The sequence below is a fragment of the Xenopus laevis genome, chromosome 2S, assembly GCF_017654675.1.
Source record: "Xenopus laevis strain J_2021 chromosome 2S, Xenopus_laevis_v10.1, whole genome shotgun sequence".
Lineage (NCBI taxonomy): Eukaryota > Metazoa > Chordata > Amphibia > Anura > Pipidae > Xenopus > Xenopus laevis.
In genome coordinates, this window is record NC_054374.1 from 16,589,701 (window position 1) to 16,607,747 (window position 18,047).

An 18,047-nucleotide genomic window follows, 5' to 3' on the forward strand; every position below is an offset into this window, starting at 1 on the left:
TCAACCCATGGGTTCTACAGTGGACTGTAGCAGGGCCAGTGTCAGGGGTAGTTACCTAATTACCAAACCCCCCCAATCATTAGGGCCACAATCCATAGGATAACACTATCCCATCTGTGAAAGTTTAGGTACCCCAAAAGCAGAAGGTCTGGGGCGCAAGCATCTCAGGCTTCAAGCTCTGAAGCTCAGGGGCCAACAAACCAAACGTGTGTTCAGTTTTAAAGCCTCAAACAGAGGATATATATTATGTAAGTGGATGGGCCAATAACACTATAATAGCAGACAGATATACAGTATTACTCAAGAGAAAAACATGCCTCCCAATATTTCATTTTTTTTCATAAGAGAAATTACGCGGGACATGCTTGTCTTTCTGCCTCCCGATGTTGTTCTTCCGTGACCTACGAGTAAAAAATTGTAAACATACTTTAACAAGTAAAATGACAAATATCTAATTACACTGCTGCCATGAAGCGTGCGCTCCAGCTCCCTGCCAAAAACTACACCCGAAGTTGAATATCTCACAAGGGTCTGATAGATATGTCAATTCAACAAGAATTTGCTCCCGTCCTGGCGCCTTCATTTCTGCTCAAATCACAGCGCCAATTATCACAGAAACGGAATGAAGCATTTTTTTCCCTGAATACTTTCCCCTGCATATTTAAAATGTAATTATGTAAAAAGCTATAAAAGAAAGGCTTCTAAATGACTTAAAGGGGAAGTATCACTTTCGGGCAAGGCTGTTGTTTTCCAGGCCGGCGTGTTTATCCGGCTCTATTTAAAGCATGCAGCTATTTTTCTGCATAATTCTACACACTGAATATTTTATATCCAAATTACTGCCCTGCTTGGTTTACAACATTTATAATTTAGCTTCGTTTTTTTGCAATTTAGATGCATTTTCTTCCTATACAATTCTAGCCATTAAATATTTTATATTCAAACTACTGCCGAGATTCTTACTTAGCATTTGGAACAATTTGTCTGTGATAACACAGGCCCTGGCCTGCAGTCAGTCCTTTAGAGAGGTGGTTCCCGTAACGATCTGAGCCAGAATATGAGACCCAAAAGATCCCAATGCAAACTTGACCAGAGCCATGTAGCATATGGGATCAACAAGTCCTTATGGGCAAGGGCCACTCCATTAAGCACTCAGATTATGTAACACTATACAGTGGTGTAACTAGACATTACAGGACCCCACAGCAAATTAATTATAGGGGCCCTAGCGAATCCAGAGATTGCTCTTTTTTTACCAATATTTATATTGAAATTGCTCATTATTTAGGCCCCTTGTACCTCATGGTCCCCCCTGCAAGCACAGGGTCTGCTTTCTCTATAGTTACGCCCCTGGCACTATGGGGAGCTCATTGACCATTTTGTTGTAACTTTATAAGGTATTAAGAGAAACTCTGCTTATGGATTAAGGTGTCCATAGTGGGTCGGAATGCTTTAACCTAACCAAGGAAATCCTTTGGCTGCATTATTTATAGCCAAACCCGACCCACATCCCTTTACCTTAGAGGTATACAGGGTATTAGCAAATGCATCATTGAAGAAGTGACTGGTTTTGGGCCGACCTGCACATCATCATGAAAACCTAAGGCCAGGAGTTATGGGCACGTCTGCAAATGTACATCTACTTTTAGTTGGGACTGAGTCACATTTGTCACTTCTGCTTTAGGAGCTGCAAAAGTGAGACATCAGAAGAGAAAGTTCCCAGCTCATAATGTTTTATGTAACCGGTGCGGATCAATGGTTATAATTTATTCATGGCTTCTATCATCACGTTTCCTCATTCCACTGGGACTGTTTGTCCTACAGACTAATAAAAATAAATAAAATGATTGCACTTCTAAGTCCCCTCTACACCTTTCCCCCTCCCCACCTCCAAACCATGCCATGCACTAAAAAGAACCAAAGTTCTACAGAAGGAGCTTGAAGTTATTTCCAGAAATATAAAAGTTGTGGAACTCCAGCTGATCCCTGCGTGTGGCTAGCACCATCACAGTACTCTGAAAAATCACCCACGGCTTTTTTATAATGCCCACAGAGAGAGGAATGGCCTTTGATGTTTTTCAGCCTTATATCTTGGGCATTTTAAGTCTTACAATAACTTTTGGCCGCATGTAAGGACGTATATATCTAAGGTACAGCATGAACCATTTGTCTAACACAAGTAGGTAATGTTCCAAATCTATGTACCACTTGGATTCCTAATAAGGGCACCATTTTGTGCCTAATGTATCTCCTGCTGGGATATCCATCGTATCACGGATGTATGCACCACTTGTATAATGAATGTATCATCTGCTTGCTTATTGAATGCATCTGCCTCTTGGCCACCTTTGTAAGTGCAGTCTGCCTATTAAATCTATCCATGGCTTGAGCTCCAAGATGTATGTGCCACTAGAGTAACTAATGCAAATGTACCACTTGTGCATCTAATACACTCTGAAGTCTAAATAAAATCAACAACCATGAGCAAATGGTACTGATAGCATGGGCGCAGGCTGGGGAGAGGGTTTGAAGGAGGTGCAGATGATTTGTACCCTCAACCCTCACCTCTTCATTGTGCTAGAGCTGGCTCCATAACTGCAAAGGTTGCATAGTCTGGACCATATAAGTTTTACAGCCCAATAGTCAGTGCGGCTATGAGTACAAAAAAAAACCAAAAAACAGTTTGCAGATGTTTAGTATATTTGGCACACCTACATCTTATGTATAATCAATAGCACAGATCATCTTACTAGTTTATGTGATCTTTTCCGCAATCTGTTCCAGACAGTGTGATGAGCCTGCATGAAACATTTTATAGTTAAAACGGAGTCACATTTCACTTGCCACATAACAATAATAGGTGAAAATTAGGCACCATCTTGAGAAGCCAAATTATTGGACATAAGGGCAAAGCAAGTTAACTGAAACAGTTCCGGATATAAGAATGGTATAGAACCTTAAGGTGGCCATACACAGGGAGATCCGCTCGTTTAGTGATGTCGCAAAACTAGAGAATCTCTCCCCGATATACCCACATTGATGTGGGCGATATTGGGCTGATCCGATAGTGGGCCCAACGATCGGATCACAATGCAGTCCATACGGGCAGTCGGATCGCGGGACTGCATCAACTGACAGATTTCTTAACCTGCCCGATCGAGATCTGGCCAACTTTCTGGTCTAGGATATGATCAGCTCCTCCCATAGAGAATAACAAGTTACATATATTAGGGGCCATTTGCGACCTGCAAGTGCAGTTTATCAAGTGATCCTTCAGGTGAAATCGGCATGTTCTTCATGTGCTTCAAAGTGTGCAATTGAAGCTAAAGTTTGCGTCACTGAGACAGCATCACTTTTGGCATCATAATGACACTTGCCGGATTCTTTAGACATTGCATCCATAGATGGAGGTCACAGTGGAAACTTCTGGAGTTACTTCAACCTTCAGCCCTTGTGTCAACAGATTCATTTGCACACAGTTTTCAGAACAAATGGGCACACAAGCAACTACGTGGAAGTGCAAGTGGCAACTGTAGATGCAAGAAGTAAACGGGATGTCGATGAAGGTTTTCAAACATCCATGTCATGGTATATCTAGTAGAAGTAAATCTAGAGCAACTGGACTTGCTGAATAATCATTGAAGACATATCACTACTCATCGGAGCAGCTTCTTCAGTTCAACTGACTGGTACGGGAAATCCTCAGCATATAAACTCGTCCAATAATCCAATCACAATGGTGCAGTAAATGGGATGTCTATGAAGGTTTTCATACATCCAGGTCATGGTATATCTAGCAGAAGTAAATCTAGAGCAACTGGACTTGCTGAGTAATCACTAAAGACATCTCACTACTCATCGGAGCAGATTCTTCTGTTCAGCAGACTGGTACGGGAAATCCTCGCCATATAAACTCGTCCAATAATACAATCACAATGGTGCAGTAAATGGGATGTCTTTGAGGGTTTTCATTCATCCAGGTCATGGTATATCTAGTACAAATAAACCTAGAGCAACTGGACTGTCTTAGTACTCATTGAAGATGTTTCGCTACTCATCCGAGCAGCTTCTTCAGTTCAGCTGGCTGGTACGGGAAATCCTCGGCATATAAACTCTTCCAATAATCCAATTACAATGGTACAGAGTAACTATCCAATGAGGTGACAAGTGAAACTCACAGTGGTTGTGAATGCTGTGTAGTTACGGTGATAGAATTACCACTGAGTCATGCAACTCAAACAGGCAGGTGTTACTTGTGAGAGTTGCAGGGTAAATAGGATTTTTATGAGCAATGGCTGTTGGTAAATTATTTGGTTGCAACTACTCTTGTGTTTGCAAATAACCCCTATTGTGCATCAGTCATTAAGACATAATTCTGTGGAACTGGACACCCTGGGGGATTCTGGGAGCTGTGGATAGTGGGGGGGATTTACCTGAAGGTCAGTTTAGATTTGGGGTAGAAACTATTTGGCTGGGTTAGGTTAGTGGGGGCTGATCTCAGCCTGCATAAAAAAATATGGGGGATAATCAGCCTCTACACTTTCTTATTTGCCTGCAACCGTAAAAAATCCCATCCATCCATGCACAGGCAAACACAGCGGATTGAGGCAACGAAGCGTGAGAATTTGCATTTCTTTGCCAAAATTCGATTTGTGTGCCTGCTCCCGGCGGACACAATTGTTCCAAATGCAGGTGAAGGAGAAAGCAGCCGCCATAGAAGAGGCTCATTCTCTGCCAGCTTTTTTAATGCCGGCCGGTATCAGCCCGTGTCCCTAACCAAGATGCCATTGCATTTACTATCCTAGTGAATATTTAATAATTCACAGTAAATACATGTTCTACTTGGCAGTTTTGCGCCTGACAAAGTGTGAACACAACTTTACAATGCAGTTCTCTGTTGCAAAAGGACAAAACATGGATTTGCTATATCCAGCGTAAAATTGTCGAATTGCAAAGCAAAGAAACACAGAATCACCACGTCTGAGAATTGAATAATTCAATAAGTGTACAATCCTATATAAAAGCATCTGGTTGCAGCAGAGTAGAAAACAGCACTTTGCTTAAATGCAGTGTCATCTGGGAATATCTCAACTGTACAATGGGCCTTTGTAATTACACCGAACAGAACACAAAGCAGATAACCGCTATTTGTAGGAACCCGACTTTGATCATATTAAATAGCACCACTTGAAGGTGCCATACAAAAATCAATGCAACCAACTGGGTTTTAAACCGTTCGATGAAGGTTTCAAATGTCCATTGTGTTTGCTCAATTCAGTTAGCCATGTAAATTTATATATATATATATATCAGGGGTTTTTTTCTTTCAGTAATGACAGTTATTTAATTTCCTGATACATATGTACCTCTTTTCTGTAACATGTGAATAAAGCATCTTGAATGATAAGTTTATTTGTGGTGATTGCAGAAAAATTACAGTGATGACATAATTATCAGAGAAGGTGGAACCAACTATGGGAACTTGTCCCGAGCATCTTATATACTTCAGCCATGAAGAACAGTTGCAAGAAGGAAAAATATATGGTACCAATCAAATATGTTTGTTGCTTGAGCAGGCAGTGCAACAAACTATTAATGGCAGTGTCTGGGAAGGGAATATGGCATAATGCCTATAGTAGCAGTGGGATAATAGTGTCTGGGAAGGGAGTGTGACTGTGGGATAGGAGGTATAGTAGGGAGAGATGGTGTCTATAGTAACAGTGGGATAATAGTCTCTGGGAAGGGAGTGTGACTGTGGGATAGCAGGTATAGTAGGGAGAGATGGTGCCTATAGTAACAGTGGGATAATAGTCTCTGGGAAGGGACTGTGACTGTGGGATAGCAGGTATAGTAGGGAGAGATGGTGCCTATAGTAACAGTGGATAATAGTCTCTGGGAAGGGAGTGTGACTGTGGGATAGCAGGTATAGTAGGGAGAGATGGTGTCTATAGTAACAGTGGATAATAGTCTCTGGGAAGGGAGTGTGACTGTGGGATAGCAGGTATAGTAGGGAGAGATGGTGCCTATAGTAACAGTGGATAATAGTCTCTGGGAAGGGAGTGTGACTGTGGGATAGCAGGTATAGTAGGGAGAGATGGTGTCTATAGTAACAGTGGATAATAGTCTCTGGGAGAGCTGGTTTATTCCTTACCTTTAAATGATATGGCAAAGACAGTCCATGGAATCTGCGCACTGGTTCTGATGGATGTTTGCAAGGGAACGAGCTGCTGTCACCTCATACTGCTGACAAAAACTTGTTCTTGGAATGTGAGGTCCTTCGGTGAGGTCTACAAAATCACATATCTAAGGAACATCATGAACACGTCACATAGATAGTCATACAATGGTTTTCATACAGCTTAGAATGTAAAATTGGAAGCTTATAAAAAATGGCAGGTGCCTTGACATTATCGAACATAAAAAACCAAGAGGGTTATTGTTAACGCTGGGTCGCAGGGCTTTCCCAAAGGCTATAAAGATGTATGACTTGGAGATTATACCTTCTGTACAGCAGCTGCTTTTCTTCAAGAAAAAAAAAACTGCCTTCCTATAACAACTTATGAAATGTAGAAATGATGGGACATTTCATACTGACAAAAGGCTAAGTGGCAAGCGAAATACTTACAAATAAGTGGCTTAGTATTCTGATGCCTTAATCCCTACCGGGAGCATAATGTACGGAAGATATTGCGGAGGGAGAAGGACAAGCCATTGCTTGGAATTCACTGAACTGCTGTTAATGTACAAATAAAGGCTGCTTCCCTGTGTGTGTGTGACAATTTTCCTTATTATCCCCCATTACAGAAGATGTTTCCAGTAAGACCCAGTGGAATTACCATGTCACTAGCTGTAGTAGCAATGGCCTGATAACACACAGAGACACGGCTGATACAAAGGAATAATACTGACCTGTGAACCGTCACTCGTCCCTGGGGGCTCTGCGCTGCTTTTTTCTTCAACCAGGATCAGTTTGTAACTATATGGGGGAAAAAACACATTGCCACTAGAATAAAACAAAAAACGATGTGCAAGCCCTACGTTCAAGGGAAAATTCTATTTAAACCAACCATTCTATTGTGCCCCATTCCAGTCTGGAATTATAAATGCTACTTCCCTGATTTTTTTTTAGACCCTTTACTATTCTTCTTCCTTTCAGAATTCCAGACTGCTGCTCCGGTTATTTAACCTTGGGCTGCAATTAGCAGGTAAGGTATGGAAACCTAAATTATGGAAAGATCCCTTATCTGGAAAACCCCAGATCCAGAGCATTCTGGATAACAGGTCCTCTACCTGTATAATGAATTTGAAACAACGGCACCACCTGTTGTTCACATCGGCCAACTGAATGCTGCAGAGAAGAGTCGTAGGGCATTTTCCTGGTCAGTTCTAAGCAATAGGGCCCATTTATGTCCGCTACTGCGGTCGTACTCGTGTAAATTTCCCTGGTGTCCGTAAAACCCCATGGGACAAATTTACTAAAGGGCGGAGTGACTAACTATGTCGAAAAGTCGTGACGTCAATTCGGAATTACTAACGGTCGCAGGCGTAACATCTCTAGTGAAGGAGATAGACTCTAGCGGTACTTCGCTTCCTAATACCTGCCGATTTTGCGCTCAGGCGAATGGACGTAACTATGCAAATTCACTAAGATGCAGATTTTACTGAACGTTACCTCTTGCGCCAGACTTGCCTTCGCCATACTAGACCAGGGGAAGTGCAATAGAGTAGATAGGACTTTCTCAGATTTCCCAAAAATTCCCAAAAAACGCTGGCGTCTTTTCCTTTTTTCAGGGTGATAGGATGGAAAAGAGCGTAAATTTTTTTTAGGGTAACCCACTTCCCCCCTACATTTCCTAACATGTGGCACATAAACTATACACTGGGCTCATGTGTAGGGCAATATAACAACTCTATTTTCTTTTATAAAGATTTCCCGGGCTTGTGTAATGTAATGTATTTGCTGCAAAATATACATCCATTCAACTTTAACTTCCCACCGTATGCAAATTAGGCAACGCTAGCGCAACTTCGATTTGCTTGGCGCAGTAACGCTAGTGAAACTTCACCAGCGTTCGCCGCCCTGGAGGCAACTTCGGATTTTAGTGAATTAGTGTTGTCCTGTGAATTAAACCCTAATAATGAATATGGCTAAAAGTGCATATTTTATATAGTGAACTTATTGCACCAGCCTAAAGTTTTTAGTTTCTCAATAGCAACAATGATCCAGGACTTCAAACTTGTCACAGGGGGTCACCATCTTGGAAAGTGTCTGTGACACTCACATGTTCAGTGGGCTCTGATTGGCTGTTGAGAAGCTAAGCTTAGGGCTCGTCACTAATTATCCAGCAGAAAATGAGCTTCCCCTGTAATATAAGCTGATGCTACAGGTTTGCTGATTATTAAATTCTGATGCTAATTGCACTGGTTTCTGTGCTGCCATGTAGTAATTATCTGTATTAATTACTAATCAGCCTTATATTGTGACATTTCTATTCTATGTGTACTGTATATTGTGAGTGGGTCCCTAAGCTCAGTAAGTGACAGCAGCACAGAGCATGTGCAGTGAATCAGCAGAAAAGAAGATGGGGAGCTACTGGGGCATCTTTGGAGACACAGATCTTTACTGCTAAAGGGCTGTGGTTGCCTTTAGCTGATACAGAAACCCAAAACATAATGTACAACATTTCTAGCTACTTCTTTAGTTAGGCTTTAGTTCTCCTTTAAACAAACGCTCAGTTGAAGAACTTGTCCATTACCGTATGTAATAGAAGTTTAGTTCTCTCTGCCCATGCAGTTTCCAAATAGCGAATATACTTGGCGCAGTAATACAACAGTTTCCAATATCCTAAACTGCGGAACCGATTAAGGATTAATTTCCGAAGCCTTGCAAAATCCAATCTTATAGATCGTGAGAACATTAGCAGTCATTTGTAGTTTAGGTGCAAATCGGTTGGTTCTATTCATGCATATTTGCATTACGGCTAATCATTCAGAAATGGCTGATAACACAAATTAGAAACCATCTGCAGCTCGGAATATTGGGGAGTAGCTGAAATGTGGACGTTGGAGCGTGCCGAGGATTGCCACGGTAAATTTGCCACTCGGCTAAAAGCTGCAAGAGTTTCATTCCGACGGCTTCTGCTGAATTGAGGCAGGCAGGAATCAGAGGGGGTTGTGAGGAAAGTCAGAACAGAGATAAATATTTCATATGGAAAGAAATACATTTTGTGTTCATTTCGCTTGGTTTTTGCTACATATCGTGTTAATCGCCCAGAGCGCTCGTGAGAAAATCAACTCCCTTCTATTTCAATTTTGTACAAAAAACGTAGTCAGGCATCTGCAGTTCTGCACCCAACCACCATAGACGCCAAATATAATGCAGGGAATTAGGGACTGTGCCAAGCGATAATTTGCAATAAGTCTTCTGACTATTATGCATCTTTACATCTGAAAATTCTAAATGATATCAGGCTGTGGGGTCACTGACCCCAGCAACCAGGTTAACAGAATAAAAAGGAAAATCAATCCAAAATGGTGAGACGTTATTGTTATTATTTTATAATACACAAAAGCCATGAATATCCTGTAAATTATATCCTTATAAACGGTGAGTTCTGATGTCATCAGTTATAAACGGTGAGTTCTGATGTCATTTCTGTCACATGACTCACTGAAACTTCGGCCTCGTGTTTTTATATGGTCATGAAACTCCTCGGTAACTTATAATATCCTTATATTTTACAAGAGGGGGTACTTTATTCACTATATTATTAACATGTAATTTTAAATCGCCAACATATTGCGCAGCGCTGTAAAATAAATGTGCCTATACAAAGAAATCACACAAAGTACATACATGGAACATACAGAGTCACATGAATAACAACCAGTGCTGGTACAAAAGGTGAGGGAGGCCAAAGAGCTTACAATCTAAAGGGGAAGGGAATGAGACACAATGTGTGGGAGTGGGTAAGATCAGAAATAAGCAAGGTGAGAGATGTAGCATATCGTATTACTTGGTAGCTAAACAGAGTGAGGTAGAGTCCTGCAGTGGATCAGGTACCCACGGGTACCAGCAAAAAAAGCAGGCACTCTGCGGAATGAGGGGAGGATTTTCAGGTGCGGGTATAGATGCGGGTTTGCGGGTCGTGGGTCTGCAGGTCGCAGGTCTCATCTTAATTTTTTATCTTATGTAATATTGTCTATATTTTACTCCTTTCTACAAAACTTGGTTCTGTCCCGCCTACTTTGATGACGTCACTTCCTGTTTGCAGCACCATCACTTCTTGTTTGATGGTGGTCGGCGGGTTGGGTTGCGAATAAGGTAGTTGCGGGTCCGAGTAGTGGAAAAAAAGTGGGTAAATATGCGGGTTGCAGTTCGGGTCGCGGGTTGCAGTTCGGGTCGCGGGCTGCAGGTTCGGGTCCAGGACTCTAGAGTGAGGGTAGACAAATAAGTATGTTTTAAGAGATCTTTTGAAAGCAGAAAGGTTGGGAGAAAGTCGGACAGACTGTGGGAGAGAATTCCAGAGGAGGGTGCAGCCCTTGCAAAGTCGTGAATGCGAGCATGTGAGGAGGTAACTAGAGAGGAGTTGAGGAGCAGGTCAGTAGAGGAGCATAGTAATCGGTTGGGTGAGTATCTAGAGTTGAGTTCAGAGATGTAGGAAGGGGCAGAGTTATGAAGTGCTTTAAATGTCAGGGTCATTAGTTTGAATTTTAACCTGAAAGGTAGCCAACTAGTCAATGCAGGGATTGGCAGAGTGGCAATTATAAGTTATATACAAATATCAGTGTTTACATCACTGCAGGTTATATTTTTTACCCATGATGCATCATACTTTCCCACAATTCCAGAGCAATTGCCTAATGCAAGTATGGCTGATTCATGGTTGATTCAAACATGAAGAGGACACAGTTGCTCTAAAAATCTTTGGTTTTTGGAGATCACCATTCTTGGCAAACAATGACAAAATGAGATTTGCAAGTAACTTTAAAGCATGGCATTGTTTATGCGCAACTGCCCCTTAAATTTCATGACCGCAAATGCCCGTGCAGGTTGTAAAGGACTCCTTATATGATCTCTATAATTCTAGCAGAGTCGCGCATCAGAAAGCAGACCTATAATGGACATAGAACACATGAAATCTATTGGTATAAAGGGATGAGAGTCTGCGAATCCTCCTCATATTTCATAAGGAGAATCTCAAAAGACCAGTAGATCTCACACCATAAACTAAATAATAATTCAATTGAAAATTAAGAGATAGCACAGAGCTCCACCTAGTGGCCGAAAACTAAAATGAAGAACGGTATAGAACATACAATTGAACAAAAATGTATATTTTTATTAGGGATGCACCAAATCCAAATGTATATGCAAATTAGGGGTGGGAAGGGGGAAAGAAATGTCCTTGTTTTGTGACAAAAAGTCACGCAATTTCCCTCCCAGTCCCTAATTTGCATATGCAAATTAGGATTTGGTTCGGCCAGGCAGAAGGATTCCGCTGAATCCGAATCCTGCTGAAAAAGGCCGAATCCTGGCCGAATCCCAAACTGAATCCTGGATTCGATGCATCCATAATTTTTATTTATATTTTATGTACACATAACTGTACAGCAGAACATTAATAGCACAAACAGGGGTCATTACAGTAATAAAGACAAAGAAATTCAAAGTAAACCGCATTAGAGATTAAAAACTAAGGGATCAAAAGTAGGGATGCACTGAGTTCACTATTTTAGATTCGGCCGAACACCCGAATCCTTTGCAAAAGATTAGGCCGAATACCGAACCGAATCCGGACCCTAATTTGCATATACAAATTAGGGGTGGGAAGGGGAAAACATTTTTTACTTCCTTGTTTTGTGACAAAAAGTCACACGATGCATATGCAAATTAGGATTTGGATTCGGTTTGGCAGGGCAGAATGATTCGGCCGAATCCTGCTGAAAAAGGCCGAATCCCGAAACGAATCCTGGATTCGTGCATCCCTAATTTTTATTTATATTTTATGTACACAGCACTGTACAGCAGAACATTAATAGCACAAACAGGGGTCATTATAGTAATAAAGACAAAGAAATGCAAAGTAAAGCTGCATTAGAGATTAAAAACGTGATTAAAAGTAGGGATGCACCGACTCCACTATTTTGGTTTTGGCCGAACCCCCGAAACCTTTGCAAAAGATTTGGCCAAATACCGAACCGAATCTTAATTTACATATGCAAATCCTGCTGAAAAAGGCAGAATCCTGGACGAATCCCAAACCGAATCCTGGATTCGGTGCATCCATAATTAAAAGACAAGAGCAAGGAGGTCCCCGCCCCAGAGATTACAATCTAAATCTATAACCAGAAAGACTAAGTTTGTGGTCGTGCTACTGTGATACTAAAATCTACAATAAGCATAGATATTGGTACGTATAGTTTATGTGTATGGAGGGGGTCAGTGTGTGTGTGTGTGTGTGTTTGGGCGCTGGGTTCATTTGGAGGGGTTGAAATTGATGACTTTTGTCTTTTTTCTAGGGATGCACCGAATCCTGGATTCGGCTCAGGATTCAGCCTTTTTGAGCAGGATTCGGATTCGTCCGAATCCTTTGGTCTGGCCAAACTGAATCCAAATTTCCTTCCCGCCACTAATTTGCATATGCAAATTAAGATTAGTTATTCGGCCACATCTTTCACAACGGTTTCAGGGATTCAGCCAAATCCCAGATTGTGGATTCGGTGCAACCCTACTTTTTTCAACCCAACTTAACTATGCAAGTCAGTACTAGCGTGTGTGTTAAAGAGGTGGGTCACCTTCAAACAACTAGTTGTTTTCAGATAGATCACCAAAAATAATGACTCGTTCCAAATACTTTCTATTTTCTATGTGTCACTGTTTTTCTAAAATTGAAGTGTAACATGCCAGTCTCTTTATGTAATATGGAGCATTATAAGCGCAGTTGCCTTTTATCCCCTGGCTCTGTAGAGAGCCATATTGTAAGTGCTACAGCTGCCTCTGAGTTGTGCGCCATGTTGCTAGCGAGCACAAGTCCCAGTTTGAAGGGCATCCCTGACATTATTCACTGTAATTCTCCAGGCAGGCTGGAAATGTAAAGGTTAGTATATGTGGCCATCAGTCAGAGCCTCCAGCGATCCAATTGTTCAGCCAAGAGCAAACTCCAAGGCCTTTCCACTTAGCAGCCATGTGTGGTATCAGATCAAATCTTTTAGGGATGAGAGGGAATGTCTGGAATATTTCATGTACTGACCCCAATGGGTGAGTGTGTTCCACACCAAAAAATACTATACCTCTGTTGGGCACCAGTCATCCAACCTGCTGTCCAGTACTACATCATTGGAGAACGCTCCTGAGATCACTGTATGGAACAAAATAAATACATTAGCATATAATACACCATATAGCTACCCTGCACCAGATCGCATTATACCATAATATCTTAATGTACAGGTCCATAATGCTTGGGACATGGGGTTTTCTGGATAGCGGATCTTTTTCCTAATTTGGATCTTCATACCTTAAAGGAGAAGGAAAGTCATTTAGCATTTACCAGTGCTCCTATCAGAGGAAACTGCACTGGCCTGGGGGTTATACCAGCGAGCACCAAGGAGTGATCCTCTTCCGGTTTCTTCTTTCTTCAAATTTCCCGGGGCAGACGCATGCGCAGTAGAATGAAAAAGCGACTTTTTAGTTAAAGTTCGCTCCGTGGTGCTCCCCAAACATGTGGCACCCCCAAATGCTAAACGAATTTCCTTCTCCTTTAAGTCTACTAGAAAATAATTTAAACATTAAGTAAACCCAATAGGCTGGTTTTGCTGCCAATAAGGATTAATTATATCTTAGTTGGGATCAAGTACAAGGTACTGTTTTGTTATTACAGAGAAGAAGGAAATCATTTTGGATTATTGGGTTAAAATAGAGTCTATGGGAGATTGCCTTTCTATAATTCGGATAACAGGTTTCCTGATACCGGATCCCATACCTGTATTTAGTTCAAGACAAGCATATCTGTACCCGCCCCATCTCTGAGTGGCTTTCTGCTGAGTAAATAAAAGCAGTGCTATGGGACGATTCTTCGTTTCGTAGTACATAGCCTGCATTTGACATATCATCTCCCTTTAATAAAAGTTTAGCTCTGCTAGGGATGCAAGTAAATATAGTGATAAGGGTTCAATACAGACCAGGGCACTATTTGGGCAATCTCCAATTGTTAGAATGAGGCTTCACAGACAGGTTAAGTGGTACCCTGTGTGTTAGGGTAGAGGCACACAATGCTATTTGGGGGAGATTAGTCTCCGAGTCCCAGCAACAAATTGCCTTTTCTTTGGGCGACTAATCTCCCTGCAATGCCTTCCTGCCGACTACAATCTAAATTGCAGGCGGGATGCCAATCGGATCGCTTCGTTTTCCAAAGTCGCCCGAAGTTGCCTGACAAGGAAACTTCGGCCGACTTCGGAAACTGAAGCGTTCATAGTGACATCCCGGCGGCGATTAGGATTCTAGCTAGCGGGTAGGCATTGTGGGGAGATTAGTCGCCCTGAAGAAGAGGCGACTAATCTCCCCCAAATAGCATTGTGTGTCTCTACCCTTAGAAGAATAAAGACTCTGTGGCCCTGGGGCAGGGAATGAAATACTGAACACAGTACACTGCTGTATAATATCACGGCTATACAAATAAAGAATAACAGTGGTGTTATTTTCATTAAATAATTGTAATAGCAGAGTGCCACCTGCAGGTCACATATGGTAACTGTCCTGCAAGTCTAGCTCCATCCTCGAGGGAAACTGCTTGTACTCGGATGCATTTATTGTATTTCAAAGAGTAATTCAGCAGCCTTTGATGATCAGTGTACAAAAAAGCACTCTTTTAATACAAATACTTTGAAATGAGAATGTCCAGCCTGCAGCCAGCCGGTTGTTGCTGAACTACCATTCCCAGCATCCCCTAAAAGTTCAGCAGCAGCAGGTTCAAACCAATTTACAGCTAAAAGTTCATCTGGTGGAAACACGACCATGAGGAGGGAAACCTTTTAGCAGCATATGCATGTCAAACACTTTTGTCAAATACTGTAAGTCATTTTGTCATTTGCTTTCCAGAAGGCTGCGCTCATCTTCCTAAGTACCGGAAAAAACAGCGCCATTAAAGTGAAATACAGTTATTATATAATAAAGCACTCGGGGGACAGCTACAAATCTAGGACAGCACAAACATAATTTATGGTGCGAGATTTACTAGATAGTATGAGAGGGTTTATTGCATCACTGACCTACTAAACACACTCAATTAAACTAATTGAATATAAAATTGTTTTATTGTCGGACTGAACTAAAAGCGCCGTTCTTGGAGGGGGGTGGAAGGATGAACGCGTTCCCAATTATCTGTTCTTCCCCACCGCTGAATGGTTGGTGCCGTTTCGTCGTAACAGAGTTAAAGGGAGTCTTGACACGTTAAAAGCGACGCGCTGATTGTATAGAAAGCATAAAACACACTAACTAAGCAGTTTTTATAGTGAGAAAGTGTGTTTGTTTTCTCACTGTCTGGCTGCCGTGATGGCTGTCGTAGCCCAAGGCTAGATCGCAGCAAAAATTTTTATATATAAACAATATTTATTATGTTTGCAATTTCTGAGTGGGGTGCGATAAAAAATGTATTTTTGGACACCCCTGTAAAGTAATGACACAGGGCACCTACATACAAAGGACACTGCAGAGAAGCTGGGTATGTGTGCTTGCAAGCGAAATACGCCACGGGACTCCAGAATTGGCGTTTTTCAGCAGAAACGCCAATCTGTCAAGAAACTACCAAATCAATAGATTATATGGGATCTGCACGTTTGAAACCACACTTTACGTAAATATGCAGCGTATTTTAAATATGGCGTCCAATTTCTCGCAAGATAAATGACGTAATTATGTTGCGTATTGACGATCATTCTGGCTCCATTTTGCATGTAAATAGCTTTTCTACTTGGCTTAAATTCTTCCGAGATGTTTTCCTCCAAAGCCAGCAAAATTATGGGGAACAAGAACAATGAGAAGTGCATGTTGGGAAAAGAAACCTACATGCTGAAAAACTCATGTTGACGGTCGCATGTGGTTTCAGTGGCGTATTTACGCCCGACGGAGCTTTTTTAAAAATACAATGTAAAAACGCCACGTCTGACCTTGCCCTTACCGCGGTCGCACACTCAAGAAGCCGCCAGCAGGTGTGAGGGCTGTATAGACGACGTGACAAGACCGAGCCGCAGCAAGCAGGATGAAGAGCCACATGAGGCTTCGGAGCCGCGGGTCGCCTAGCCCTGGCTTAAAGGCTAACCTTTTACCATCTATCTTATAGCATTACCCCTATAAAGCCAATCGAAAATACCTGCTCAAATAGTATATCCTGGTCCACCCATGAGTGACATACGCTCAGAGTAAAATGGGAATAAATTTTACAATTGCCATAATATTGTGATCAAAAGTCCTGGCTTAGATTGGACCAGCCGATTCGATTCGGCCAAATCCTGCTGAAAAAGGCTTGGATTCTGCCAATTCTAAAATAAACTGCTGAAGAATAAAAGATAGGGTATGACCAGAATAGTACACCATACACATTGGTTTTCTGTCTTCGGTTGGTCAAAGACTACTGCTGCTGTCCTGCACATTATCCCCGGATCACTAGCATGGGGTATGAAGCAGGTGTTCAGTGGGACTCAAAATGGAAGAGGAGACAACCTCCAAAACAGTGATCCACAACCAGTGGCTTAGGAGCAACATATTGCTCACCAAAAAGGAACTGCTTATTGTTTTTTGTCCCAATATGGCCAACAGAATTATTGTTCACAAAGCAATTAACTTGGCTGTAGCTGACACCCACAAGTGCCAACATGACCAAAATTACCCTGATACTTCATCTAAAATGACAAGTCATTAAGCGGAACACTCTGAATTCTAAAATGTGTCTCCAGAAGGAATGTCAATGCAAGAACTAATTGCTGGGTGATCAGAGGCAAACATAGATAACACTGTCAAGCACAACATCAAGGGAAGGGAGGCTCTTTTCTCCAAATACAACAATTACGGCTACCATGCTTGCTCTAAAGCACTTTAATGTATACCAGGACATCATGAGATTAAGTGATCTGTCCAGGGGTCACAAGTAGTCACCACAGGAAATCAAACAATGGTCAGTAGCATGGCACCCATTAAAGGCTGTTCATTTAACCCCTAAACCAACCCTCATCCTTATGCCAAGCATTTCAGCATAGGGATTTGCATCAGCTGAAATGGATTCTCTGGAGTCTGGCAAATATCAGTAGAATGCATCAGTTTAGACGGTAACGTTTGGTGGAGGAGGAATAGTGGTCTGGGGTTGGTTTCCATGGTGTAGGCCCTGGTTCCACTGAAGTACACTGTGCAATAAAATACTTAAAGGGATACTGTCATGGGAAAAAAACATTTTTCAAAATGAATCAGTTAATAGTGCTGCTCCAGCAGAATTATGCACTGAAATCCATTTCTCAAAAGAGCGAACAGATTTTTTTATATTCAATTTTGAAATCTGACATGGGGCTAGACATATTGCCAATTTCCCAGCTGCCCCAAGTCATGTGACTTGTGCTCTGATAAACTTCAATCACTCTTTACTGCTGTACTGCAAGTTGGAGTGATATCACCCCCTCCCTTTTCCCCCCCAGCAGCCAAACAAAAGAACAATGGAAAAGGTAACCAGATAGCAGCTCCCTAACACAAGATAACAGCTGCCTGGTAGATCTGAGAACAACACTCAATAGTAAAAACCCATGTCCCACTGAGACACATTCAGTTACATTGAGAAGGAAAAACAGCAGCCTTCCAAAAAGCATTTCTCTCCTAAAGTGCAGGCACAAGTTACATGACCAGGGACAACTGGGAAATTGACAAAATGTCTAGCCCCATGTCAGATTTCAAAATTGAATATAAAAAAATCTGTTTGCTCTTTTGAGAAATGGATTTCAGTGCAGAATTCTGCTGGAGTAGCGCTATTAACTGATGCGTTTTGAAAAAAAACATGTTTTCCGAT

General features: G+C 41.7%; 1 pseudogene; it reads right to left on the reverse strand.

Moving 5' to 3' along the window:
* Positions 1-9,757: 9,757 nt before the first annotated feature.
* The window catches only part of LOC108708863, a 42,641-nt pseudogene continuing 34,351 nt past the window's right edge, over positions 9,758-18,047 (reverse strand).